Source organism: Varroa jacobsoni, unplaced genomic scaffold (assembly GCF_002532875.2).
Source record: "Varroa jacobsoni isolate VJ856 unplaced genomic scaffold, vjacob_1.0 scaffold_772, whole genome shotgun sequence".
Lineage (NCBI taxonomy): Eukaryota > Metazoa > Arthropoda > Arachnida > Mesostigmata > Varroidae > Varroa > Varroa jacobsoni.
In genome coordinates this window covers 15,605-43,052 of record NW_019213674.1, presented here as the reverse complement: position 1 = coordinate 43,052, position 27,448 = coordinate 15,605, and the positions used below count along the sequence as shown (strand labels likewise).

The 27,448-nt window shown below is 40.9% G+C and overlaps 1 protein-coding gene across 15 annotated transcripts in view; it reads left to right on the top strand.

Annotated features, from left to right (window-relative positions):
• Nucleotides 1-27,448, top strand: part of LOC111263515 (uncharacterized) — a 60,671-nt gene that overhangs the window by 18,503 nt on the left and 14,720 nt on the right. For 3 of the 15 annotated variants that reach the window (XR_002682272.2, XR_015312335.1, XR_015312333.1), the window contains exons 2-5: nucleotides 81-244; nucleotides 2,363-2,545; nucleotides 5,643-5,914; nucleotides 12,763-12,886. The exons of 3 other annotated variants lie outside the window; for them this stretch is intronic. The gene's annotated coding sequence lies outside the window, so the exon portion shown is untranslated. Of the gene's footprint in view, nucleotides 1-80; nucleotides 245-2,362; nucleotides 2,546-5,642; nucleotides 5,915-12,762; nucleotides 12,887-27,448 lie in introns of those variants that run through there. 9 more of the 15 variants (XR_002682273.2, XR_015312338.1, XR_015312336.1 and 6 more) reach the window with 6 other exon arrangements.

The window sequence follows — 27,448 nt, the reverse complement described above, 5'->3', positions numbered from 1 at the left end:
AGGCCTCCGTTTGATTCATAAGTGACAAAAAGTTCAATGCGTATCTTCTATTTAGCATTAGAGGTCTGTCTTATTTCCAGCCATTGACAATATCTAACGTGGAGCATGGCGGTCAAACCGAAGAAAAAGCACGTTTTTGTGTAACGATCATGCTACCTCGTTCGAAAACTGATCCGCGAGTCCGTCGCCAACGATCACGAGCGAAACGTATTTTAGCCAAGCAACAATCCTTCATCGAAAAGAGGTTAGGTCGGCCGAGGGTTTGGCCTTGATTTACGTTTGACAAGCGTTTTTCCCTGCTTTTGACTAGCCTCCTACTATATTTGGTATAGAGGACTCACACGTAATGCATATCTAAGTTGTTTTTTGGATTTGTTCTTTGCCACGAAAGCCACCTAACTTATTAATAATAGAAATGTATTTCGTCTTAGTGTATACAGACCGAGTTGATTGCCATTATTATAAGCAAGCGTCTATTACTGCTGGCCACTCCGCTGGCTATCTCCGTACGGCTGGTGTGTATCGATGGTTATAACCCAGGCCGATTAGGGCTCGCTTCGATCTCTATGCCGTTGTCGTCGCTACTGGCCTTGGCTGCTGGTGCCAGCAGGAACGCTAATTCTGTCTGTGGCGAAGAAAATTGGAAGCATCAGCCAACGTCATTGTTAGCTACCACGAGCTAGCGAACGGCTGATCAACGCCTGTTTATTTATGGACGTCGGCATGCATTCGTCATCATAGCACATCTTCTCCTCAAACGTTATTTCTCTCGCTGTGTTCGTTTGGTCGCCAGCCATCTATTAGTCTCATTATCAGATCAGCCTTTTTCGTTCTGTTATTCGGTGTTTGTCTTCTAGTTGCTTTTCGTTCACGAGCACAAAGACCGTGTGGTCGACCATCTTGTGACGTAAAATAATCGAGCACACTTTGCTCGACACGTTTCGTTGGCCCGTTCATTGTTTGTCGCTGCTGCTTTCTCCTATTGATGATAAAAACAAACAAAAAACGAGCCTGGCGACTGAACGAAGGGAAAACGCGATGTCGTCCTGCGTTTGCCCGAGGAAACGAAACAAAAAAAGGTTGGCATTGACGAAAATGAGGTAAGCAGAGTTGAAGGGAGGAGGTTTACGTTTTTACATTGTGCGCCTACATACACCTATGGCCGTCGCCACCGACGCATTGATGGTAACAATGAGCGTGGACGCTTACATAATGTTCTCTCAAACATCGGAGCGTGCTTGCTCGTCTGGCTGTACGCGATCAGCCTAGTCCTGTATGTGTTGCAATAACCTTTCGGCCTTCAAATCGAACAGATAACAGAGAAAAGGAACAATCTGTCCGTAGTAGATATAGCGTACACAACTGCTGACGCATATAAATAGATGCGCCGGCAAGCAGGTGGACAGATTGAAGAGGCAAGCAAAATTAATGGTTATCTATTCATATGTTTTGCATTGAAGTACACTAAAAGAAAGAATAGGGAGAACGGAAAAACAAGCAATGAAAATGGAGAGCAATCATGAAGGGAAAAAGTACCGTTTATGTCAAAACAAAGAGGTACTACTCATTCATGCGCAGTAAATACACCAACAAACTCTTTCATGGCATGGTTTCTGGAAAGGAAGCTTCTCTTTTTACAACGGGTGCTTCGTAAGTGGCTTTCGCTATGATCTTTAGTATCGACTGCTTATCGCGATCACCCTCCATAACACGTAGTAATGATCATTCGAAGTATGGCCAGGCCGCTATGCGTGCTAAAACCTGGGTTGCTTGCAAGCCAACCAGTATATATTGTATTGTCTGAAACAGCACGCAGTATTCCGCATGATGTTGGCACTTAACCATTTACATTATATACTTGCTATTATTAGCTAAAAGTTCAAAACTTTATCGGGGAGTGTTTTTTCGATTCAAGCGATACAGGGGATGCTATGGCGTTTTCGACGCTTCGCTACAACATTTCTAACCAACATCTTCAATTATTAGAATTGCTAAATTTCAATGAATAATAGTTTATCTACATAGGCACGATTATAAATGATAATGATCATAGAAGGCTGCTAAAGATTAGGATTGTATGACCAAGAAGTCTGTAGCTGTTATTACTTTGTCAACGTCAGCCGCTGGTTAGAATCAAAATAGTTGCCTGCTACTGCTTTGCCCTATATGTAACAATGACGAAAAGCAACGAGAAACAGGAGCCGTTAGACCAACTATTTTTCGCATGCTTATGGAATATAACAGTCCTCCCGAATCAAGCTGACATCGCTCTAGTCAGAGGGTCAAAATAAACAGGAAGAGGCACAGCGATATTGTGTGTTTTCTAGCATTCTCCTTAGCCCTGGGGGTTTCTATATTCTAGGTATGCGCCTGCTGGTACTGCAAGTACCAGCAGGGATGGAGGGCAAAGGCAAACATTGGAACGCGACGAAGCAGTCTAACAAGCATCTTTACGAGGACATGATCCCATTTCATCTGCTACGCCTCTCACCTTGAACCGCACTAACTCACTTTGGTCCTGACGGCGTCTGACAGCGACGAGAAGGTATCGTTATTTCCATTTACCCCGTTCAGCGGCAGCGTGACAATAACCGCCGCAGATGTTCGCAGCTAGAGCGGCAGCGGCAAGCGGCCCCCTTTGCAAGGGACGGCTTTTCGTTTCTTTCATTGTTTATTTATTTGAAGATAAACTTGTCGCAAGGAAGCTGTTTAGATAGCGCCAGTATTTCACGCGTCACTACCAACAGCTCGAGAGCTTCATTTAAAGGAATCTATCCCGATTAATCTAATGAGAGCAAACGGTATCCCAAAGGCATATATAAATATGAATATAAATAGTGCAGAGTTGGCTCTAAATGCGTGCAGAGTGCAAGGAGGTATTAGCCTCTACAAGCTCATAATGGCAATGTACCTTTTCCTCGAAACGTTAATGGAAAAAAACAAACTGGAAATTCTTTCCTTTCGGAATTCCCTGACAATACGATGTTTTTGTATGACGCCCAACGGCGATCTTGGACGCGCGGGTTGAAAAACAGGATTAGATATAACACAAACACGTTGAAGATGTTGAGCCAGGTTGCATTTGTATCTAAACATAATGTGTATTTTTTCGCATATGTCGAATATCTGGCAGTTATATTGGTGTGCCCTTGTTCGCGCAGCACAACTATCTGTCACATATAAGGTATCAAAAAACTAAGTTTTTATAGTTTGAATATAATAACATGACAGCTAAGCGTCCATCTATTGACTCACAATCTACATTCTTTATGGGTAAGAGTTTACTTAAACTGATAAAAAAAAAAAAGGTGACGTAGGGATGTATTGGCTGTACTATATCACTGAGGAAAAACGATTTCAAAAGAAGCATAATCCATAAAATATTATAGCTACGTGTGGGATAGTTTTCAGCTTGTAATTGTTGTCTTAGCAGTGACGGGACGGCGATATCTCGTCGCCATCGTAATGTCGCCCGTTCTTGCAGAGCTTACTGCCCAAATTGGGCCCTAGCATCAGTTCCTCTTCACGCTTATTCCTAGTCGTGCAAAAAGAGAACAATAAATTGAAACGTCCTGTCACAGGGGAGAAGCGGAATCTTTGCGAGTAACATATATCGACATAAAACAGTACCTAACTAACGACTTATGAGACTATGGAGTTAACTGTATATGGGGACGACGAAGCAACGCACGAGTCGAAAATGATTACACGTAACTTAATGTTGATGAAATAGTCACAACATTATATAGCTACCGTATTCTGCTTCTACCTTTGTTGTCAAAAGGTGATATAATTAAATTGTTGATCCCCACCTGATGACGCCTTGTGCATTTATGATCGCTAAATGTTTGACAAACAACTGTGTAAATAGTTTGCAGGGTAAACACGATCTTCGGCCATCGGGAAATAAGGCCATCGACAGGCTTAATGCTGTTAGATGTAGTATTTCGATCTGTGTTGAGACACGGCTCAAGTCTCGTGGTTTTTAACAGCAGCATAATTATTAGAGGTTTTCTTGGGTAGTTGTTTATCGGCTGTAAACAGAAACTACCTTATCTATTTGGACTTTAGAATGCCGGCCGTTGCAAACGAACGAGCTTAACCGCGATAAACATAAAATGTTTCAGTGATAATTTTTACCGAAAACCGAAATACGTATGTGATTAAAAAAGCACGAAAGATAATAATGACAACATTTGCGCAATAAGCTACAGAATAGTATTCTATCAAAAGCTGACTATGGTCACAAAAAATCCATTGTTACTGTAGAGGAAAATCCACAATCCTCGGGTAGTCAACAGGTTGAGTTCAAGAATTGCACAACAGATCCGCGAAGCTACCAAAAAGAAGCATCGTCTAACATTTGATGTAGAACGTTGAGGTAGTAAACGCTCGTGTCGTTTGCTTACATAGTATTGTCTTAACTTAAGGTTTCGAGTTTTACATTCGTCGCCGCCGTCAGACCTTCCATCTGATGGCTGGCTCCCAGCGCGTATGTTACCGCTTTCGAATCTTGACCATCGCGTTTCTCTGAAATTAGTGGGCAAGTACGTTACCCATTTATGGGGACATACGATTACTCATCGAAAAAGGACAAGTTTGAAGCCCTTCTAACAAATGAAGCTGAAGTTGACGTCAAGATTCTGTAGTAGGGTTCAAAACTGAGCCCGCTAATCTACGAGCTTAACGACTAATCATGTTTTTAAACCTTTTCTTTTCCTGATTTGTATCTTTCGTGCGATTAATTGAACACATTAGGTGACTCACGCCCATATTGTATGTTTAGGCGGTTAATGGTGTCAAGTTAGAAACATGGAATTTCGACAAATTTCATCTTGATTTTAGCTCGCATAAACAATATATTAGTAGGATAGGCCCAGATGGCCAGTTGCGATATACTACGAGGCGCAGAACTGTTTCAGTTACCAAAACACAAATTGCGCAAAGGTCTGTCTACTGGCCTTGTCAGTTACTGACAAAAGTTAATCGTAAATTACGCCTATTGATATCACATACTAAACTTAAGTCTAAACAATGCTACTATATTGAAAAACATTGACGATACGATAAAAAGCTCGATTTGAACAAACGCAAAGGCGTCAACGAGTCGATGAACATTTCGAGTTTTATGTCCGTAAGTTGTCTCGAACGTTATCTCAGACGGCTTTCTGCTAGCGCGAAACGAACTGTGTCCACGTCTGACTTCGAACCTAGGCTACCATGTGGTCCTAATTCTAGTAGGCAGATATCCTACTGTATTAACATGAGGACAGAGACAGCAACAGTTGTGTCGTCGAGATCTTAACACAACCAAAGAGCAGTTTATTTACTTCAACGTCTCATTATACGCGACGAGCTATGTATATATAAGTATGACAAAGATACAAAAGTACTATTGCCTAAGCGTTGCTTCGAAAGCGGGTTTAAGCCAAGAAAAAATGCAAAATCCTGGTCAGAATCTCTTTTTTACTGAATTTTTCAAATATCAAGAACTTGTCAAGAATCAAGAAGTGATTGTACTACAAAAAATTGTGTGACATTGTCCGCCAAATTAGTCTCGAATTCCAACAGAACAAGTTATAACTTTTAAACTCCACCACTCACACTTCATTGGCGTGATTTGCCTTTTTTTTTGTTTACAGAAAAACTCAGTCTCAGCCTGAGCCTTCAGCTCAGAAGTAAAAGTCACAGCCTGTTCAGCTGTGACTTTTACTTCTTATTAAACCTCGAAAAATCCAAAGGCAAACATGCTTAAGACGACCAGGGAAAACTAAAGCAGGGCCGATTTCTGCTGCTACGATTGAGTTCGAAGGTCATTTAAGCGACTGGAACAAAAATGGAGGTACACGCACGCCGAATCCGTCAGAGATCATTCCGTCAAAAAAAATGGCCTGATTTTGGACAGTAAGTCGTGGTACGTAAAACCGTGCCTTATTCTCAATAGCTCTCTTCGGCACATTTTCCCTCATCTTCCTTGTGTGTCGAAAGAGACAGGGAACAGAGAGGGACCGACGTAGTAAACCATTCTCTTTTACAAAAAATAATGAGGTCTGTGCTCAAATTTCTGGCAGTGAAATACCACATCACCCTTATAAGTCTTCCGTACAGTTTAACGCTAAACGTTTTGAGTTTCACATCTCACACTGCCGTAAAACATTCGATCAGATAATTCTCCCAGCACAAAACGAAGTATGTTCATGCCCGGGTTCGAACCTAGACCAACACGTGTGCCTCAGGACTTTGAGGAAACGGTGAACCCCAGCAGTCCTGAATTGAACGTTGCCGTTCGCTGAGAAGTCAAGTGAGCCGACACCGTTCGGCTGGTTGTTCGCTCACATCCATACAGATTGGTATGTTGAACTTAGCAGGCAATTAATATAGGAATAGAAAGATGACGCGGGGTGATTGTCGTGCCCTTGTGGACGTGTGCTATGTAGGAGGTGTACGGTCCACGATGACTATGTTCCGAGACTGTAGACCGTAAACGGGAGTTACAGTTAAACAGGATCGTAAACAAACGTTAGTGCGGAGCCAGAGCTCAATGGCCTAATGAGCTGCCATATTGGTTTGTTTGTTCTACCCGAAACATGCTGCAAACGAAACATTGACATTTGGTCTTCGATAGCAGTTGATAGTAAACGAAAAAATAGTTATTCCGAGATCACTATTAAATAATTAGCAATAAAAATAATGTCCGATAAACGTGTACCTAGGTGTTATAGTTGTGAAAGAAAACGAACACAGGTGCCTTCTTTGGAAATCGTTGTGAGTAAAGATCCACTAGTGACTGTGGCGGTCGGCTGGAGTCGCAGCACCGATTGAGTAATATATGGACGCTTATCACTATAGCTTTGCTATGGGATACCTGTCAACAACGAGACTGACACGTAGTGACTAATCCCGCGTTCACATCGAACGTATTGAACTGTTTACATTGAAACATAGGTATTCTGATAAGTTTATTTCCAAGTTATATTGAAACTTTGGTGTAGGTTACTGATAACAAGTTTTTTGCTGCTAAAATTGCGCATGTATCAAACACCGGCCCATATTTTCAGGTTATTTTTGTGCGGTTGGATGAGCGGAAAAAGGAATAGCTGGTGTGATTTTATTTGATGGAAAGCGCCACCTGACAAATACCGAATTCTGTCCTTTAATTAAATTGATATAGGTAAATGGCATTGTGCTCGACTAAATATGGCGAGCATGAGCATGTGCTAGATAGCTCGGTATTACCTGATTAATTTCCACTGAGATTAGTTAGGCGTAGATTGTAAATCATCCCGAATCGTCGGAAATCTAAGGTGAAGTAAGTTAATCCTATCTGATATATAGAAAGCTTGCCTCGTTCAACCTAACTGTCTCAAAATATCAAAGCTATTAATTAAGAGACACACTTTCAGTTATAGCTTGTACAATGGCGTGCAGCATTCGGTCAGCCGAAAAGTTCTTCAAGATTACAAGATCAGTCATTTTCAGTTAACTTGACAAAAATAGCAATAGGGATGGGTTGCTTGTAGCGAATAAATCACTGCGACCTCTGATACAGGGGCAGATAATAGGGTAATTACCACTGTTCAAAATGGGATCGTTGCTTTAGTTCGGGATCCGAAAGACGAACGAACGCAAACATTTTATTCGTGTCTGGAACGGTAGAATTAGTATTTATATGCTGCCTTTGTCAGTAACTTGAAAGGAGCAAGGCAGAGTATTTTGCAAAAATTAGACAGTACTGATAGTCAGAGTTTACCTGAGGCTTGCTTACTAAATGCAAAACTTTCTATTATTAGCTCTCTGCTCCGGAGGTAGATACCATCACTGTGAAATAACCTCAATGAGCACGGTATCGCTTCGTGTTAGAGCGTGCAGAACGTGTGCCTAGCTATTCATAGAAGTAGGGGAGTTTTCTAAGGCTATCACATTGTATTTAATGGCCAACTCTAAAAATAATTGATGTTTGGCTATAACATCCCATAGACTGAAGCGCACGAGTTCACTCGAAACGATGGCATAAGCTCAATTCTAATAATTATACAAACAACCCACGATGATAGTGAACATTTTCAATGCCGTGATTTAAGAATTAATGGACAATCATCGAAACAAGCTGGCTTTTGTTTTTTTCGGCCTGCGTCCACCGTTCGCCGTCACTGCAGCAATACGCTCTGTTAGCCTGAAATACCTAAGCATTATACAGGATTACCTGTGTGGTACTTGATTTATGTTAGGTTGGAGCATATTCTTCCATGTGCAAATAGCAATTTTTAAGATACATACATCTGCAAGCGATAGCACAGTATTAACAACCTTACGAAGAAGTTCCTCTGTGCACGTTCCAGATAAAATTGCCTTCTGTTTAACAGATGGACGATAAAGTGATAAAATGCAATCGAGATTTCTTTATCTGTGATAGATCGTAGGAATCCGTTGTTAACAGCAGCTCCGTCAGGTATTGCGAAATCTCACTTCAAAGATGTAAAAATATGTCCTTTTCGTATAAGGAGTGTTTCCTGTATCTCAAGTAGGCGTCTCCGTTCCCGGTGTTTAGTCAATGGACTGACATTCGATAAAGCTTACATAACCTTTTCAGCAGATAAATATGCAGAAGTGAAGGTGCATTTACTAAGCCCAAGCCTTGAAAAAGAAAGCCGTTATCTTTGACCAGACGATTTACCTTACGCCGGTAGTCTTCTGGTGTCAATAGCTGTTATTTCACACGCAGCCCCTTCCGGTTTGATGCACCTGCTTGCTTATATATATATATAAAGCAACGTGGTTCAATTTATTGCATTTTATTGATCATGTACATGAAATCAATTTACAAGCTATTACACATATCTACTAAAATAAAGAGAACTGTGTGTGCATGCAAAAATAACGATCCATTTTCATCTATACGACGTAAACGATAATTTAATTATCCAAAGAAAAGTAAGAATTTTACGTAGTAAAAATTGAAATTTTGGTGGGGACGCGAGGGCGAGAAGATGCTGCTTACTTATCTTAACTCGTTACCATCTATACACATATACCTAAAACCACGTATAGCAGATTTCTTATGTAGGTCTATGTATCGTTCTCGCGGTTTGAAATGCCGCTGACAGCATAAGACCGGTTCTCTCAGTACCCGTGGCCGAGCGGTATCGTCCGCTGTTGCTTAAAATGCGACTTTTTAAGCCGTTTGTGCCGCTTGAGAGCGTCTATGAGATAAGCCTCCTTGGTAATCTCTTTCGGTGGTGATTAAATCACACCCATATGCTGCTTACATATCAGCTGGCTTATATACAAGTAAACTGACAGACACACACACACACACAAACAAACACAACGAAAGTTTAAAAGGTGTAATCATAATCATCCTGACGTTTGTTATAGCTGTAACTGTAGCGTTCAGAAAATGCAACGGCGACAATAGTCTCCTTTGTATCGCCGCTTGCTATGTTGATCCTTTGTGTTCAACGGCGAAGGCACAGTAACAACAGAAAGGAAAACGAAGACAGCCGGAAGCGAAGATTTGAATTAACTCGGCTACATACCTCCCAAGCTGACACAGCACGTATTTCAAGGCACGTCGACTCCTCTTTACGAACACCTAGGCAAAACTTACTGGCCTTCAATGACATTTTACATTCGACCTACTAATGGCTCAGCTGTAGGTTGCTCGAGAGGCTAAATTTAACACTGAAAGCGTTTAAACTGAAGCAAATTAGTATGAAAAAGGCTAGCTAAAAGTGAGAAGATAATTGATATGCGAGTGATTCGGCTAAAGTACCTAGCGTGTTGTGTTCGAAGGACAATATTGAGTAAGGGCTTGGCTGATGCAGTGATTCAAACGAAACTTACTGTCAAAGCAGGACTGTACGTTGTATGAAACCTGCGTGACCAAAACATTATTATCATCGCCAACGAAGTCGATTTCCGTCTAACAATTTAAGGACAACTGGCACAAGTTCAAGCTTGATAGACATATTGTTTAAGGCCGAAATGGATTTGCTTAGGTATCCATTACAGGGTTCCTGTTGGTGACAGTAGTAACGTCTGACTATGCAACACGATAGCGCTTCTATTGCTACTCATAGAGGGTACACGATTGATAATTTGTTTGGCTTTTTGACACCCTATTCAAATACTCACACAATATGCCTTTAGGAGGTTTATGCTCGATTACCGTTTATTATAGTTTATGCCCGAATGATTATAGTTTCCTGCAGTACGCTTATAGAGCCGGTTACCTAATCTTAGGGCTCATTGCATCGTTTTCCATCCTTCAAATACCAGCTATCATGTAACCAAGTTATCTGAGGTTGCGTTTTATCCTTATACGTATATACTTAAAGCTAGCTAATTAGCCAGTGGCAAAGGCTTTCCATCAGAAGGATTCTCTCTAATCATGTCAGTCTCATCTAGTGGATTGCCTTTTAGCTGGCAATAGATAATTTGGGTATCTGCTCAGTTTCTTACCATCTCATTACTGCCCTACCATGCCCAGGTCGTTATTTGATTCTCATACTGAGCGAGTTAAGTTAGAGCAATTGGCTAAGCCCTGTAGTGACAAAAGGTTAAACAGCTTCCTCATGTACCCCGCAGTAGAATGAGATAAAATTCAGGCCCTAACTCAGCGAGCTAGACGTCAGGGTATATATTGTACCGCAATTTAAGGTCGCACCGTGGCATGTAGTGTGTGTGTTTAGATGGACGGATAGGCCGTCACTCGAATTGGTGTATCACGTGTACACTTTCAATTGCTATGGACAAACGCGTCTTCGCAGGCGTTTCGTTTAGCTGATAGCCGATGTAAGGGGTCCTTATTATCTTATATTATTCTCGACGCTTCAACCTTCGGCCTTTCAACCTCAAAGCCATTACATTAGAGTATTTCCCATCAGCCACTTTGAATGTCATTAAACTTCAATCCATTTCAGAGTCCCGTCGTAAAGTGTGACGCCATCTGCGCTGGTGCCATTTTTATATTCAGCAATCATTCAACCGTACGCAAAAATTGGGACGCAGCTCTTGTGTCTATCTGCAGACCATTACAGACGATAGTTGCATTAGACTGGTCTTAATGTCTATAGTTCTTTGCCCCCTTCAGCAATTTAGTACTGGCACAGTGGCGTCGTTTGTAAATGCTTGCGCATATCAAATAGCCAATCCTCCACTTACTGTTGCTGGTTCCCATATATTGTCTGTCCGTCTCACGCCAATGGCGAATCGTACGGTGACACTCATTCTATGAAAAGCTATGAAGAGGCGGAAGAAAGGGTGCATGGCACATGCTAGCACATGCATGGCACATAGAGCCCGTGCGGGACAACTGTTTCCTTCTTCTTGTAACTAGTCTCAGACCTGTCTTGTAGTTCATTCAGAGCAGCGCCAAAAGGCCCCGTCGTTCGATTGCACGCCGATGCTAATTATTTTAAACTAATAATAAATAGCAGTACCTGTTTAGAAAATAGAGAAATAAAACGCAGGGAAAAGTAACAGCACCTATTGGATTTTCGTTTGCTATTCCTATCCTACAATGTTTTTAATAGCTATTGAGACAAGTAGGGTGATGCTGGACCTGGGCTGCTATTGCCGCTGGCGATGCATATGCCGACAGCTAAAATTTAGGGCAAAAAAAATCGGTAGGACCGACGGCAGCAGCTATCATATGGAGGGATGGTCTACAGGCAGACAGGCCATTATAGGGAAACGGCACATCGAGTTGCCTGTATAATGATAATGCGGAATGGCGAGCGGAAATTGAAGTGCGCCGTCCTACTACTCGGCGTGAAGATTTATCATACAATAGTTGTTTAACCCATAATAATTACTTGATTTTAGTGATTGGAGAGTACACAATTAGCTAACGAACAAAGCGGGTTAAATATACAATAAGACAGCCGCTACCATTTCTGGTTCACAGAAGCCATTTGAAGTTAAGCTCCACGTATGTGGCTTTTTAATGAATAGCCATGAGAGGTAACTATGGGCATCTATTACGACCCGTACAACAGTCATAAACTTGAGTTACTAAAGTGTTTCGCTCATTCTAGGAATACAATTATTTAATGTCTTGCTAAGTAAACAAATCTTTTTTATAAAAGAAAGAAGACGGGTTAATTTTCCGGCTCAAAGAATCCGATTCAAATGGTCCTTCTCCATTGGACGGCCAGATATTTCTTGCCCTTGTTTTTTGTTGAGATCGAAATATATTTTCGGGTGGTTGGTTTAAATAGCCGAACATGCGAAATGTTTTTTTTTGTTTACTACTCCGCATAAGTAGGCTGGGTTCTCTGTCGTAGGCCTCTGCGCATAAAGAACATCGGCGAAAACTTACAATACAGATTTGTCGCTTAACATTAAATACTGTTACGTTTATTTTCATACACTATAGTACATATATTCACTATGCATAATAACACACGAAAAAACCTTAATAGATATCCCATAAACGGGTCGCATATATACAAAGGAATTAAAACACAAAGACGACTATTTACAGATCATCTATTAAACGGTATATGTACTGTAGTCACTCTGATTTTGTAGAATTCAGTTATTATAGAATTTTCCGAAAATTCACGAAAATAATAATAAATAAAAAAATTTCACGAAATTTCAATGGGCTAAGTTACCGTAACGACGCTCAAAATTAAAAAAAAAAAAAAAAACGACAAGTTAGGGCTAAACCCTGACTTCATTGCCAGCTATTAAAACGATGCGCTATAATAAATCGCTAAGTTATTATTGAAAAAACCGTGTATCTGTATATTTCAGGTAAGACAATTGGACAGACGCAACGGTTCAGCTTTGAAAATCACTCAAGTATATCGCCGTTGCGAAATAAATTTATTATAAATTATTGATCAAGTAGAATAAACTAAGAACTTGGTTTCTCTAAGTACCGTACATTCATAATAAGATGCGATCAGAACGTACTATGAAGAAACATGAGCATTTACGCTCATAGATTTTCTGTTAGCTCCACACGATTGATAAGCTTTCCTGATTCGGAGGTTTAGAACGATCTGAAGTTCTTTACTTTTGCCGCTGCTTGCGTTGATTGGAAACTATCGTCGGCACAGCGAACTCTAACGCGCCTATTGTACTTTTTCTGCCTCGAAGATCGTCTGGGAACATGTACAATGTTTTCGAACGGCCAAGTACGTCTTATCTGCTTTAGCTTTGAGAATTTTTATTGGCGAAAACGAACTTAATGCATAGCCGATTCGACCCGCCTCAGATTCAATTTTCTCCAATCATCGCGAACGGTCTGACTTGGTCTACCTTCGATAAGGTAACTTCGAAACAACTACGACGACCACGGTGTCAACGTTAGATAAGTTGAGCAATTCAGCGAGAGATGCGAATGGTGCTTAAACTAACTACTTAAGGGACAGGTAGGCAACCGCTTGCGATAAAATAGAACCATTTCTGTTGTGGCAGGCCGACGAAGCTGAGCTCGAGGAAAAATTATCCACTTATCGCAGAAGCGCCAACCTCTAGTTGTGCCAAGTCTGGCCGTTCATTGATGTTGTATAACTGAAAAACAACCGCATAGTGATAAAGATGTTAATTAGAGTATGTCACTTGAGAAATGCGGCACGAAATCCAGTTCAATGTGTGAAACGAGCTAACGTTTAGCGTTGACGTAATAAGCGAACGCAAGGTGAACCGCTAAGAAAAGGATAAGCCCCTGGAAAGAGCCTATCGTTAGCAATTTAGAATAGTTGCGATTTAACCTTCTCTGGCGAGTTGTTGGGTTGATCAACGCTGGGAGCGACGGCCGTTGTGCTAGCTATGAATAAACCAGTTTCTAACTATAGGAATATAATCTTTTGCATAGACAAGGCGATGTGATAGACTCTCCGAACAAGCCACGAATAGCTGAACATGGGTACAGGATGGGGCATCTAGATCCGGAAATAAAAACATATTTCAACAAAGTGTTCTGCATCTACCACAAGTGCCATTCATACAGTTCTGGATCTAAACCATCCATTTTCTATCTACAAGTAATGTTTTAATTGCAACCGTGGATCAGTCGATATTGGTAGATTGATATTCGTAAAGCATCACATACACCCAGCGGAATTAAATTTGGAGTTATTTGGGTTAAGTTGAATTAAATTTTGCGTTAACAAACAATGACGTAGAAGTCCAAGACGTCCAGTGAGTACGAAAGGTGCAGAGAGATGTTCAAAATCTCTAAAGAAAAAAAAAAAAAAAAAAGACTAACCGTTGAGGCTTTTCTGAACGGCTCAGTTAGCAGTAAATATCCTTTTCTCAAAGTGGCCGTTTCTATGCAGCAGATCTGAGTGTCTCAAATGGCTCTCGAGTCGTTTTAGTGAATTTTTAGTCTCTTAAGATCTAAACTCTTTTAAAGGCCTCCCAATTTGCTTGCTGCAAGTCTTCCGCGGAGTTTTCAAAAGCCACGCGAAAAGTGGGCGTCGAGTAAAGGGTCAACTTTGGGGCAAAAAAGGAATTACTTCTCGCTGTGACGAGTTTAGTTATTATTTAGAAAAAACTGGCTTCCTTCATAGATCAAAAATGGCGCCCGCTACGACAGGCGAATCATCGAAGTCCGTCGGAGTTCTTCTATTCCCTTAATCTGTATGCGTTTCATTTGTTTAAATCAGGATAGTTCTTAAGCTAAAAAGAAATGCGTTCATTACACATACCTCCACTAAACCAAGTAGATAATTTGTCCTTTGAAGCCTTTTCGTCGAAAGTTTAGGCCAACTTGAACGTGTTTCAAGCCAGCACTGATCGTCGCTATAAAGTTTAAGCCAATTCGCCCGCAAATACAGTAAGCCAGCTAGCGGAAAATCTAGCATAGTAAATTTTAGTTGCGCCACTCATGTGATAATTTACTGTGACAGATTTTTTCCGATGCGTATTGCTTTTTGACAACGGAGGCAAAATATGGACCGATCACTACTTTTCAAAGTCCTATCAATACATCCCAGTTGAAGAAGCGTAAAGTGACCGCATTTGGTCGTAACGAAAATTCTGCAACAATAAATTTATCAAAAATAGAATAGATAAATATTACAGATAGGAGAACAACCGCTGAATTTCTCCTATTCATGCAAAGAATAGCTAACCAAAATCTTATTTATTTTTGTTACAATTGAGTTTGGTACAGCTTGTTCAGGTTGCAAAGGAAACGTTTATACAGGCTAATCGGTTGGTGTTAGGTGAGCCAGTTATCGGGCAGAAAAGGAGAAAACGTCTATGATCCATAATGCCTTCTTACCTATTGGGTTACTAAGCGAGAAACTGGGACAACTAGTGCATTCGAATCCTCTGTCCATGTTCGTACAACAAAATATGTGTGTGTGGTCCGGCGTTACAATGAGAAAAGACGACGCCTTTTTCGCCCACTAGTTCCGGCTGAGTTTCCCTACGGTTTATTGTACTCTTCTTAACTATTGACGGCAAAAGTACGAATCAATTAGCTTGCCAGACGGCAACGATTCATTTCCAATGTCACCGAACACTTAAGAGCATCATCTTTGGTGCCAGCCCGGGCATCAGCACAGGTTGCGGGACACGTTTTTTTTTTGCTTATACATTATTGTCGTACAATATAACCCACTTTTCACTGCATAAAAACAATTTGGTTTCGTTGCGTTTTCGTAGAGTTTCGTAGCTGGGAATACGATCGAGCCAACTCGGCGACGATTCGTACGTCAAACATTTCTGTGTAGCCAGCTTTTTTCAAATGGCCTAAGACCCATCGGTAGTATTATAGCTACTTACGTAAAGGTCGCGCTAAACTTTCGTAATAATGTCATCGGTATTTTTCGTGATTGGCCGATCGCTACGAGAAGAATCTTTCGCATCGAAATTTCCGGAACGGCAAGGGCAGGGCCATCTTCTAGCTATTCGTTCCCATAGCGAAGGCTAAACATTAACAGCACAACCTTTTTACAAGCCCAGACAGTATTTGTATTTTTATCGTAATAAAATTGTAAAATATAGCGCGTCTGTATGGATTTTAGTTACCTTCAAGACCTTTTTTAGCCTAAATAAAATACCCCAAAAGTTCTCGCACATCTACTACTGATCAATTTTAGCATTGAACGACACCAATGTAGAGCCAATGTTCCTCGTGGTGCGTAGGCGACCTAAATCCGTCTAGCTACAGAAACGATCAATACTTTTTCTCACCCTGCAATGTTTCAGGTAACAGTATTATTACGTATATGTAGATTATCTCCAAAGGGGCTCATAACTGCCTACATGTCACCATAGCACATAAGTGTGCGTGAATCTTGGATCGCATCTAGTTTTTACTGTGAATTTCCTACTTGGTTGAATGTTTTATGCTCGTTTCATGTTCATAGCGCGCAAACGTCCCAGATGAAGTTCCCAATAGCGTACTGTATTTTCTTGCTAAAGTAATGGCACTTTTATTGAAGCTAGATTTGCTTCTAACCTAAAAACAGATACAAAAGGTTTCAAGACCTTCGCGAAGATATTTTATTAAGCTGACATAAATTTTATTCAAGCCCTTGACACCATGATTAGCGAACGGGCGAACGACACAACAAGGTATTCATATATAATTTTGGCCATGCAATTTTTCATCCGGTCACCCCCCCCCCCCCCCCTGTCGCCTTCAGCTTCTAAATGCTATGAGCGATTATGCGGTGTAGTACGAACGTCTACCGTAAAAAAAAACGGTAACTTGAAATACAATTTCGTCTTCTGGTTGCGTTTCTCGAATTGTTTACGGAGGCGCCATCCTCCCGCCCGGCTCTCCACTGTCATCTATAGCGCTGCTTGGCCTGCTTGCAAGCATACCAAACGACTAGATAAATATTTTTAATGAAAATTTAGCGTTAGCCAGAGCCGATAGCGCTCAGCATTGATGTTATACTCGAGCACTTAGCTGCTTCAAATATTCGGCTTACACAGGAGAGGGTACGAATGCTACAGCATATATATATATATATATATGTTAGGTAGTTTAATAGTCCTGGTTAAAATGTTCCCTGCATTAGAAGAGATGGCACGCGTTTGTCAAGACAATCTTGCATCGTTCGGATCGCCCTAATCGAAAGCTATTACCCCACATTATCACACCAGCTATTATCGCACACCTCACCTGATCCCGATCCTTGCCTCGAAGGATTATGTATGTGTATGTAAATGTATATGGCTCGTTTTCGATGTATGGTTTTTGATCATTCGCTGCACAGGTGAATCCTCTGTTAGTATACCAAACGGTCTTCTATTCGCCATTCGACAGAAGTAATTGGTCCTCCAAGAAAAAAATGATCACCTAACTTCCTAGACACATTCTAACCAAAAACGTTTATTTCCTACATTGGCGCTGTTAATTGCAGCACAGTGTGTACTGTTGTCTTCCAACTCGCTTTATTTATGGTAGAACGGTAGATTAGGTCGCATTCTTCACGCCGTCACACGTCCTATAATTTTAAAAAGAGCTTGCTGAACTCGTTCTTGGGCACAGATGAGAAATTGATCCTTTTTACGTGAACATACGGCACATGATGACAAACAGAGGATTGTATTCTCACTTGTCTATTCGTTTAATTCAACCTGACGTAGACATTAAAGTTTTACTCGATTCTGTGCTTCGTTCTTTTTTATGTAAATTCTCAGTTTTTTTTCTCCTCAGGTGGCCTCTGCTGCTGTATGGACCTTTTGAATTTTTTGTTTGGCATCTTCTGCGGTCTACAGTTCTCTAAACGGGTTGTTTTCCCACCAAAGCTGTAATAACTAAGGCATCGACGGAGGATACTACTAGAATTATTGTGAGGGTAGCAGTGCACGCCTTGTGATGTCGTATCTGTAAGATTCTCTCGTATAACGGTATAATAAGCGTTTTCTGTACCGCATTTGCAACAATGTACTCCACTGGAGAAAAGCTTTTGTTTGCACTCAGATGCCTTTTTGATCAACCGATCAGCGTAGACTTCCTATGATTCTAATGAACATTTGCATTTTTTCCAAAAATACGTTTATTCCTTTTTGTAGCAATATTCTTTTGTAGCTAAAACTGGCTTATCCTTTTTAACATTGATGCGCATTAGAAATCTCGCCCGGCCTTTGATCTTCTCGAACCGATACCGATCGCGCAAAGGGAACTCCCCAAAGCAGTCTATCCGCTTCCTGACAATGGTGTATCCGTTTACATGTTTTCAAGCGACGTTGATAGCTTGGCAGAAGTATTAAGGAATATGGTTGAGGAGTACATTTTCACTGTTCACGATAGTCTTTTACTTTGACCGTTAGATCCATGCATACAAATAGTGCAGATACACTCAAGTGATACTCACGAGGGACCCAAGGGCCTACGAAGGGTCTCCTCGTAGAAGATAAGCCAAAATCTCGAGGTCACGCTAGAACGGAATACGAAAGTCTTGAAACAGGAATACCTGGACGAACTACTAATTAGCCTAGCGCTATAATGGAACGCAATACATTGTTTAAGGCCAGGGATACGAGATCTAATAATAGGTTGTAATATAATAATGGGTCAGAATAATTCGCTGAAGTATATTCTACAAAACTTTATCATAGAAGTTTTTTTTTTTTATTATTTTTTACCGCTCTATTTGTCTAGTAAGTAAATAAATATGATCTTATATTGATTAAGAACTTGGTATGTGTTACGTTTTCTAGGCGCGGCTCTGTACCCGAACCGCGTATTATAGCTGGCAGCATCGAAATTTTCGAATTGTCGTTTCTTGGACCTTTATTCATTACTATGTGACTTCTATAGGTGTAACGGCAAAAGTATGCGAGAACGTAGAGTCTGTTTAATGTGGATCGTATGAGCGTTATTTCGTTTGTATAGTCCTTCACAAAGTTCATTGATCTCTACCCTTCTCCGTTGAATACAGCAAGCACAGAGGCCTAAATCGTGCTTTCACTGTTTTTTACACTGTTGCACATTTACCCACAACAAATATCTCTCGCACCTTGCAAGAAATCCTTTGCAACGTAAGTTGGCTTTTTTTTTTTTTGACACGTACGATGTTTTGATATAAATGATCACCAAAGAAATGAAAGCGTGTCGCAAAGTGTGCACGACATAGCAACAAAACACAAAAGCCCCTGCTTTCAAAAGGATCAAGGTGAACATTTATCTAAATTAATCGTTCAACAAGGAGTAAAAAACGAAGAAACTCAGTTTCAATACGGAACGTCAACCCGGTCGCAAGAGTATCCTTCTCCTTAAAGGTAACGCAAATACTTCATTAGCAACTTTTTACAAGACCTGTCATATAAAAGATATTAACAAATATTTAGAGATATCTTGCAAGTCTTAACTAGTTTAAACAGGCAAACAATTGTATAGGTTCTGTGTTCATACAACTCTACACGAACAAAAGTCTAGAGAAATTAATTCGGTCTTTCTGTTTCCCAGGGCGCATTCCATATGTATAACCGCTGAGTAATAAAGATCTTCCTAGATAGAAATTCATGCGATAGAGCACAACGCATGACAGAGTAAGAATAATTTCTGCTCAACGGTACACTAGGGAGACGAAAGCAGCCTATAATAAGCGGGTCCCAATTAAAGGTTGGTCTTTTTAGTGAAGCTATCGACCCGATAGACCGGCTCACTGACCGACAGACGACGACCAGTGGACAAACGTCGTTCGAGTTTTCTTACTCGGATGATCGGATGGATGACCAACGGCCGATATGCGGATCTTCCCTCCCCGCCAGTGGCGCGCGGAAAAAACGGCCGGCCTTTCGTGTCGTTTCGCTCACTCGGTCCTTTGACTACATTCATCAATTTCAATTACTCATTCACCTTAATGCCCGCCTCTCTAACCTTCGTTATGATAAGAATGTAAATTAAAAATATAAAAGCGCGCCACCCATCAGCGCTGCTGCTGGGTCGCACTTTAAACCTTTTCTCATTGTCAGGATAACCCTTATGAGCACGACCATATATCAAAGGCATTGCCACTCCCAGCAACAATAGTACTAATAAGGGCCTAAGGATTTCAGCGCGTCTTTCTTCCTGAGCCTCTCGTTTTGTTGTGGCAGGTCGAAGCGCCGCCCATAGTCACACTGCACACCGGCAGCTGGCCTGAGCACGCGAATAAGTTGCTGTGAACCCGCCTTAACATACAGTCATCCGCCTCATTTCGACCCAGTTTCTTCGTTAACACTCCGACCCCAGTTCCTTTGTACACTTCTACCGCATCTTGGGCCATCGTTATTGTCGTCACCACCTTCAGCATTACTAACAATTCTTACTTGACTCCTCTTCGGTGCTGCTATAGATAGCAGTAGAGCTGATACTATTATACTCGACACCTTACTCATATAGGGCGGAGATTTCCAGGCCGCCGCCCAATCTCCTCAGCCTCTTTTCAGAGCAGTTAAATTGTACCGGCCATTCAGGCATACTGAGACTCTCTGGGATTTTCAACAAGCAATGTTAACTCGATCCTCTTGCTCTCTTGGTTTACCATTTTGCTGTCAAGAGTGAGGCGATGAAACGGTAGGAGTAAAAAGCATCCTTAAAAAAGCTGAATATTTTAACATTTAATTATTTATTCCGCGACAGCAGGTACATTTGGCGCTTGGTGATAGCCTTCCATCTGGAATAGTTAAGGATGTGGGGTTGCACATCGTTCCACCCTATCCCATCCACTCCGGAGAAAACCGCTTTGACCTAACGTATTGTTAGCTGGCTACGGATTGAAGCGAATCGCCGGCCGCTATCCTATGTCGATAAAATCGATATGTATGAAAGTGTGCAGCTCCTGAAAATATGGCTGTATACGTCCGGCGGAAGCCGCATAAAACAAGTTTGTTTCAGCTCATAGCCCTGTCAAGTGGATCATTACGTGTATAACTGCCTCTTGCTAATGAATAATTACTCGGCAAATAAAGATGAACTGGCTTCCCAAGCGAATTAGAATCTTTTTGACCTGGAATGTCTTGCCCAGGATCTGACCCATCACAAGTCATCCGCTCAACATTGGTTATACTCGAAACGTAGTCGCAGGCATACTGGCTCCTTGTTATATCAGACTAATGAAGCGTCTTCTTGAAACTTGCTGAGATCGCGTTCACATCTGCACCCAGTCGAGTGCTGCAACGTCCTTCAGCACAACAGATCAATGTCAAGTACGAACAGGTCTTATGCAACTCATGTTTGCCACACTCGAGGTTTTTGGCACCATGCAGATGTTCGTTTAACATATATATATATATATATATATATATATAATATTTCTATCTTTTACTTGGGGTCTACGTCTTGTAAGTAATAGGGGGCTAATGCGTTAGAGCCGTCATAAAAGCCATGCGTGTCATCGTTGTCGCTGTCTCCAGAACTAGGGGAAAGTCAAGCAACCGGACATCATACCATGGAAACTTCATGCCCATCTATTTCATATTCTTATGAAATGTCGGCGCTTAATGGCTTCTGTTGTGTCATCTGTGCCAACGAATTACCGTCACCTGCGGCCAAAGATCAACGACAACGGTGACGACGCTAGCGATCAAAACAATGTCAAACCCTATTTCAGCTCTGTTTAACCTTCTACTTAAGACAAATTATTATTACTACGGCCGCTGTCAATATATCGCAAAAACTCTGTTTTCCGTTTTGCACACGCACTTCCTGGTTAGATACCTTATTATCATGGCCATCTGTCTCTCTGATACTCTTAGCCCTACTTGCCCTTGTCGTGCGTATTGCTATCGATTTCGCAGCTGACATTACCGCTTTTGCAGCAGCAGCAATTTGACGGGCAGCGATATTTATTGCACACTCGAATGCTGGATCGTGTGGAAAAGCTAGCATTGCTCCGAATACAACGGAGGTAAGATATGGCAATGACGAGCTGCTATCCGTCGAGTCCGGAAACGTCAGCCGAAAGGTGGAAACGAACAATCATGTAGAACGTTCAAACTAATTCGACTATATGTGCCGCAGGCCAAAAAACCTTAAATAGGCTTAGCAGGACAATGAAGATTTCAAAGAGGGCCAGACGAATGAATGAAATGATCCGTGTGGCTCATTGCCAAGTAATGAGAAGGCAAATCATGGTACCAAGGTCAGGATGTTAATTCGCGCACGGTTATAAAACAAGCTGCTTTTTCCTACTTTGAAGTCTTTAAAATGGTGCCATTACCGTTATCAAACAGTGTAAATTTTTGGACCATTTCTCTGCTTCCTGAATTCGCACCGTCTACTTTGGCTACATTAAACGAAATTAGTCCCGTCATTGATAAGGGTGTCTTCTTTGAAACAAATGTATGCGTCAGTATAGAAAAAGCCGATAGATTTTCAGTTATTTTTTTTTATCGCACTTTGGGCCTTATTTTAACACTAGAGTTCGTCATATTTTTGTACACGACGAAGTATAAATCTCCAAAGCGGCGTAACAAATATTGCCCTACAATATTTCTGTATTTGCCAGTTAGGCTGTCACAATTTTGCTGCTCATACCCTTAGTTAGTTTCATCAAAAACACGCAAAGGTCACAGGAAAAAACAAGCATAGACAAATGGTTCATTGTCTCTATTTCAAACAGACAAAGAAAAAAAAAGGAAAGACGACCTCGGAAAACCGCTGGCCATTAGTCGGTGAAAAAAAATTCTGGCATTAGTAATATTACCGTAACGCTACACAAACGCTTCTTACATCGGATATATCAACATTTTCCCTACACGGCATCAACTATAGACAACGATCGCAGTGAGCTCACCCTGCCAAGGATCTATATGACCTCACTGAGGGATGTGTGACGCATGGCCGTTCGAAGAATCAGCGCTGCAACATCATAGAAATTAATTTTATATCAAACCGTCCATAAGCTTGTGAGAAACTTTACACAATACAGATTTACACCCAATAATTGCCGTATCGGTAAGAGGTTGCCAGAAATGTCCAAGTAGCAAGCTATTCTATAGTATCATTTAGCAGCTCTCGGCTAGGCCTTATAAGCGAAGAAGATATCCGTAACTACAACTCGAGTTTGAACTGGAACATCTCTTCCTTAACGCCTAGTGCTTAAAGGAAAATTCGCACAGACCTGACAACACTAACACTGATAGACGCGGATAAACACGTTAGCTCCATTTAGATGCTTATTCAACGTTACTCCCTTTAAGTTTTTCTTTTTCTAATCCATATTAGCTCATTAAAACATATTGGTCACTGTAACATCAATAATTTACTCTTTCTTACCTTATTTTCTTCTATTTTTCTAACCTTAATTAGCTAGACGTAAAAGGTCATCCCTAAAAAATTCGAGGGAAATCATGAAGATGTTCGATATCAGTATTTGCAATATGCTCACACGCTTACATGCCTGTTGAGAGCTCCATTGGGACCGATTGAATCCATTATATAACTAGACTATATATATATATATATATATATATATATATATATATATACATTATATAACTAGATAAATCAACTATTAGAGAATCAGTGGAGTGACCTTTTAGCGTGCATCTCTGCGGGCTATCAACAAAACACTCTGCCGATTGTGTATTTTTCGGAAAAGACCTATTTGCAGTTGTTCGACTTAGCATAAATCTTTATTTTATTTATCCTATTTATTAGCTATTGTAACGAGCCTTCCTCTCAAGCTTAACTAGTTGTTCCTGGGTGGGGCAAACTTCGTGAGAAAAAGTCTGATGACGTGATTACAAGTTATTGAAAATCTCTCTCTCTCTTTTGTGAGTGTGGGCTTCTTTTTGCAGTGCATTGCAATGTAACTCAACGCGCCGAGCCTCTATCACCCTAAGGCCTCACCTTAAGGTAAGGTGAAGCCCTAAGGTTGGCTCTCTTTAAAGACATTACAGTTAATTGAGTGACAGCGTGCTAAGGTAAAAAAAAAAAAAAAAGAAATAGGATATTATAGAGGCAGGTTCGTTAGAAAGGGACAGAGGAGCTTGAGGCGTGTTCCTGTCATATCGCAAAGGTGTTTCAAACCAATGGCAGTCGAAACAACAATCTCATAGACTGGATAAAGCCGTTCGGTGAGCCTTTAGTGATCTCGACTGTTTTCATGTCAGTTTGTCGTTGTTTGTGTACGCATTTTCTGGACGTCCGAATAAACACAGCCAATTTTTAGTGACATCTTTTCATCTCAGTTCTGTTGATTATTTTTTCTCGTTCATCTACCGCGTAATATCCGATTTGTCTGCCACTTATGCCTTCAATTCTGGTGCCATCTGTGTGGCAACTGGTATCGGAAGGGAGGCCACGGCGACAAGAACGGACGTATAGCGAGCGATTTCTTAGATGGATTTATCGGCAATCCATCATGGCTGAAGTTGCTATGGCTATCGTTTCAATAACTGCCGCTACCCTAGAAGCTGCTACGTCACTGAAAAGCTATGGCTGTGGAATCGCTCGTGATATTGATGATGGTATCGCTACGTAATTAATAATACAGTACTACGAACCCTGTCAGAACAGACATAGTACTTTTTCTGTACACATGGCTGTACGCCCTTCGAAGTCGCCTGTTTTCGTTGCCCCTTTTGCTCTTCCGCGATACGTCTAAAACTTTTACGTTAGTTGACTGAAGAAGTGTCTAGGGCAACTGTCAAAAATTTGTCCGCACCTCCTGCGCATGACCTGTCTGCTGCATCACAATGAAACACATCTGAACTACACGCCAACTATATTCATCCTAATCGAATTTTAGCGTGAAAATCTTATTCAAGTATGTATAGGCCAAACAAATATCGTTTTATTTCATTAGATATTGAACTAGATGGAAATCTGGACGTGCAGTATTTACGAAAGCATGGAGCATTTTCGTAAATCACAATTACAAGATCGGATAAAGCGGTACTTACATCTAAGGTCTATTGTCCTTTTAACAGGTGTTATAAAACTCAGCGAAAGACCTAAAAAAAAGGCGCGTATAACTTTTGCAGTATAGTTGATACAATGCAGTATAACCTTACGGAATCATACTACTGCAGTTACCTTCGTTCTTCTAGAATGCTTTATTGCCTAATGTTACATGTGTGACATCAATACAAGCATGAAATATCCCCGTTGGGCTCAACTTCTTTTTTGGACGCGCAGCTCGAATGTAATTGCATACCAAACCGCGTTCTATGCCTAATATATCTGAAACTGTGAGGCTGCCGGATTTCTTATATCCCGACAATAAAACAGAGCTAGGTGGACGGCAAATGTTTTATCTCTTACTTAGCTTAAATTTAATAAATTGAAAAAGTTAGCTTACTCATTACGACCGAGTTGATCTCTCTATTATTCTCGAGTATTATACTCGCGCAGTATCGTCTACATCGTCGGCAAATATAATTTAGGTCGCAGTAAGCAAGCGTTTAAAATAGGACACGACAAATGGCCAAACTGATCAATCGTCTTGGTGCACGGACGCACTGTCGATAATATGAACCGGTACCAACCTTAATATTGTATATTTACTACTATTTCGTTAGCTTCGTACCGGTATCGAAGTGTTTTTGTCCTGCCCATGTATACTACGAAAGATCATTATGCATCTATCTTCAGATAGCGTACTTATTTCTTCAATTCATTGCTGGAGAATGGTCTTAAATGACGCAAATCGAGTTCATTGTCTGCAATGTTATGACCGGGTGAAACAAAAACGAGTGATCAAAATAGCAACAGTGAAGAATCACACACCCGTGCTAATTGCGAGATAAACGCCATCTACCATCAGGTTGGTTTATTATGTTACCTCAATATTCAGTAGCCGGAGTTTTGTCTGTTGTGTTAGCAAGCTCCCGTTTAGCGCTCCGAGCTGCTATTATGCTATCCAGTGGAGAAATAGTACTGCGTCCCGGGTTTTGGGTCCCTAATCGCTGCCGGACAAACAGGAGCTAAATGCCACAAGCGTTCGTTACGTACCAATCGACCCCCTACTTGTGTGAGTTGCTTTGGCCATGAGCGCGTATGTACCTCAAAGCATCTGTAATAGCGTCCCAAGAGACTTCGGAGCCGTAAGTTTCGGGGCACTTTAACCCAACAAACAGAAAACCTTTTTACGGAGCATCTGAAAACGAGAACGAAGTAGGCTACATTACCACTTGCTTCGCTAAAATGCTTCGTTTGACTCCAGTATAGTGAAGTAAGACTTTTGCACATATGGCTTTGCGTACTTCAGAGGGGCTGATTTCCGGTGCAGCAACTTCTAATGACAACCTAACGAAGCGCATTCCACTGCAGTGGTTATAAACTGTTTGTATACCTATGGGTAGTAGGAATCAAAGTAACCCAAACTCATAAACTATTTTTAACAGCGAATGAGTTGTATTTATCACGTTCATTACTAAGCGTATGGACAGCCACTAATCGTATTAACAAGTGGACGATTTTATATCAAAGTAAGTAAGTAAGTACTCTTACCTTAAGATTATTCTCTCTATCCGTAACGTATTTTTGAAGAGAGTTCCTACCGCTCCACGTATACCAGACTTTTAATGGGGTAAATAATATAGTAAACTACTAGCCCTTCGAAACAAACAAAAAATAAGTTGGTACCTAGTCGATATCGTGAGGCTGTGAAAAATACACATTTGTTTAAATTTAAACGCTTCTTTATTAATGATAGGGACATTGTATGTGTAATTCAAGCAGAAATTATATATATCTAAATACCGTCTGAGGTTGACAGGCATCATTATCGTGTGTTAATGATCATTTCTGATGTGCTGAAAATTCTGGAATTTGTATAACCAATCCAGAGAGGCACAATGACTGCCTAGTGGGCGGGTTTTCGTCGACCATATTCTAGACGCAGCCATATGTATCGCTTCGGAAACATTTTTTGATCCTGCCGACACTTTTGTCCATCTGCCGTACTGCCTTTTCGGATCTTTTCGTTTAAAGGGCTAAGCTCTGAATGATATAATAATAATTATTATAAGAATTACGTCTTCTTTCTAAATAACTGTAGTTTGATGTGTCATGGAAATGTATAATGAGACTGTTAACCCGACATTTTTAGCGGGCTCTTATATCAAAGGTGTTCAAATCGAGTGATCAACCGTCAATTCTATCCGATGAAGAAGCTTTACTGTAATGAATAGTGATTTAGCTTCGCATGAAAGCTTTATTTTATTTTTTTTTTTACGTTTTAACGTTTAAGACTAGCGGCAAACGAGCAATTGTACGGCTTTTTGCCCTAATTCTATTATATAATATAAGTGAAAGAGTTGGTTGTTTATTTTGTCCCACCTTTATGTATACAAGATGCACGCATCACATCACGATGCAGCTGTGGAAGCCCGACTTGTTGATACGACGGCAGCAGGTGTTACTCAAATTCTGCGAATTGGTCACTCTGCAAAGTTTCAATAGACCTTGAACAATTATCTTTCAAAAGGAAAATGATGTGACATGCTGTAAAAAGTAAGCGAGCGAAACGGACGAGCTCGCCACAAAAAGAGTCGAGTACCAGATAGTTTTTACAAAGGCAATAACATC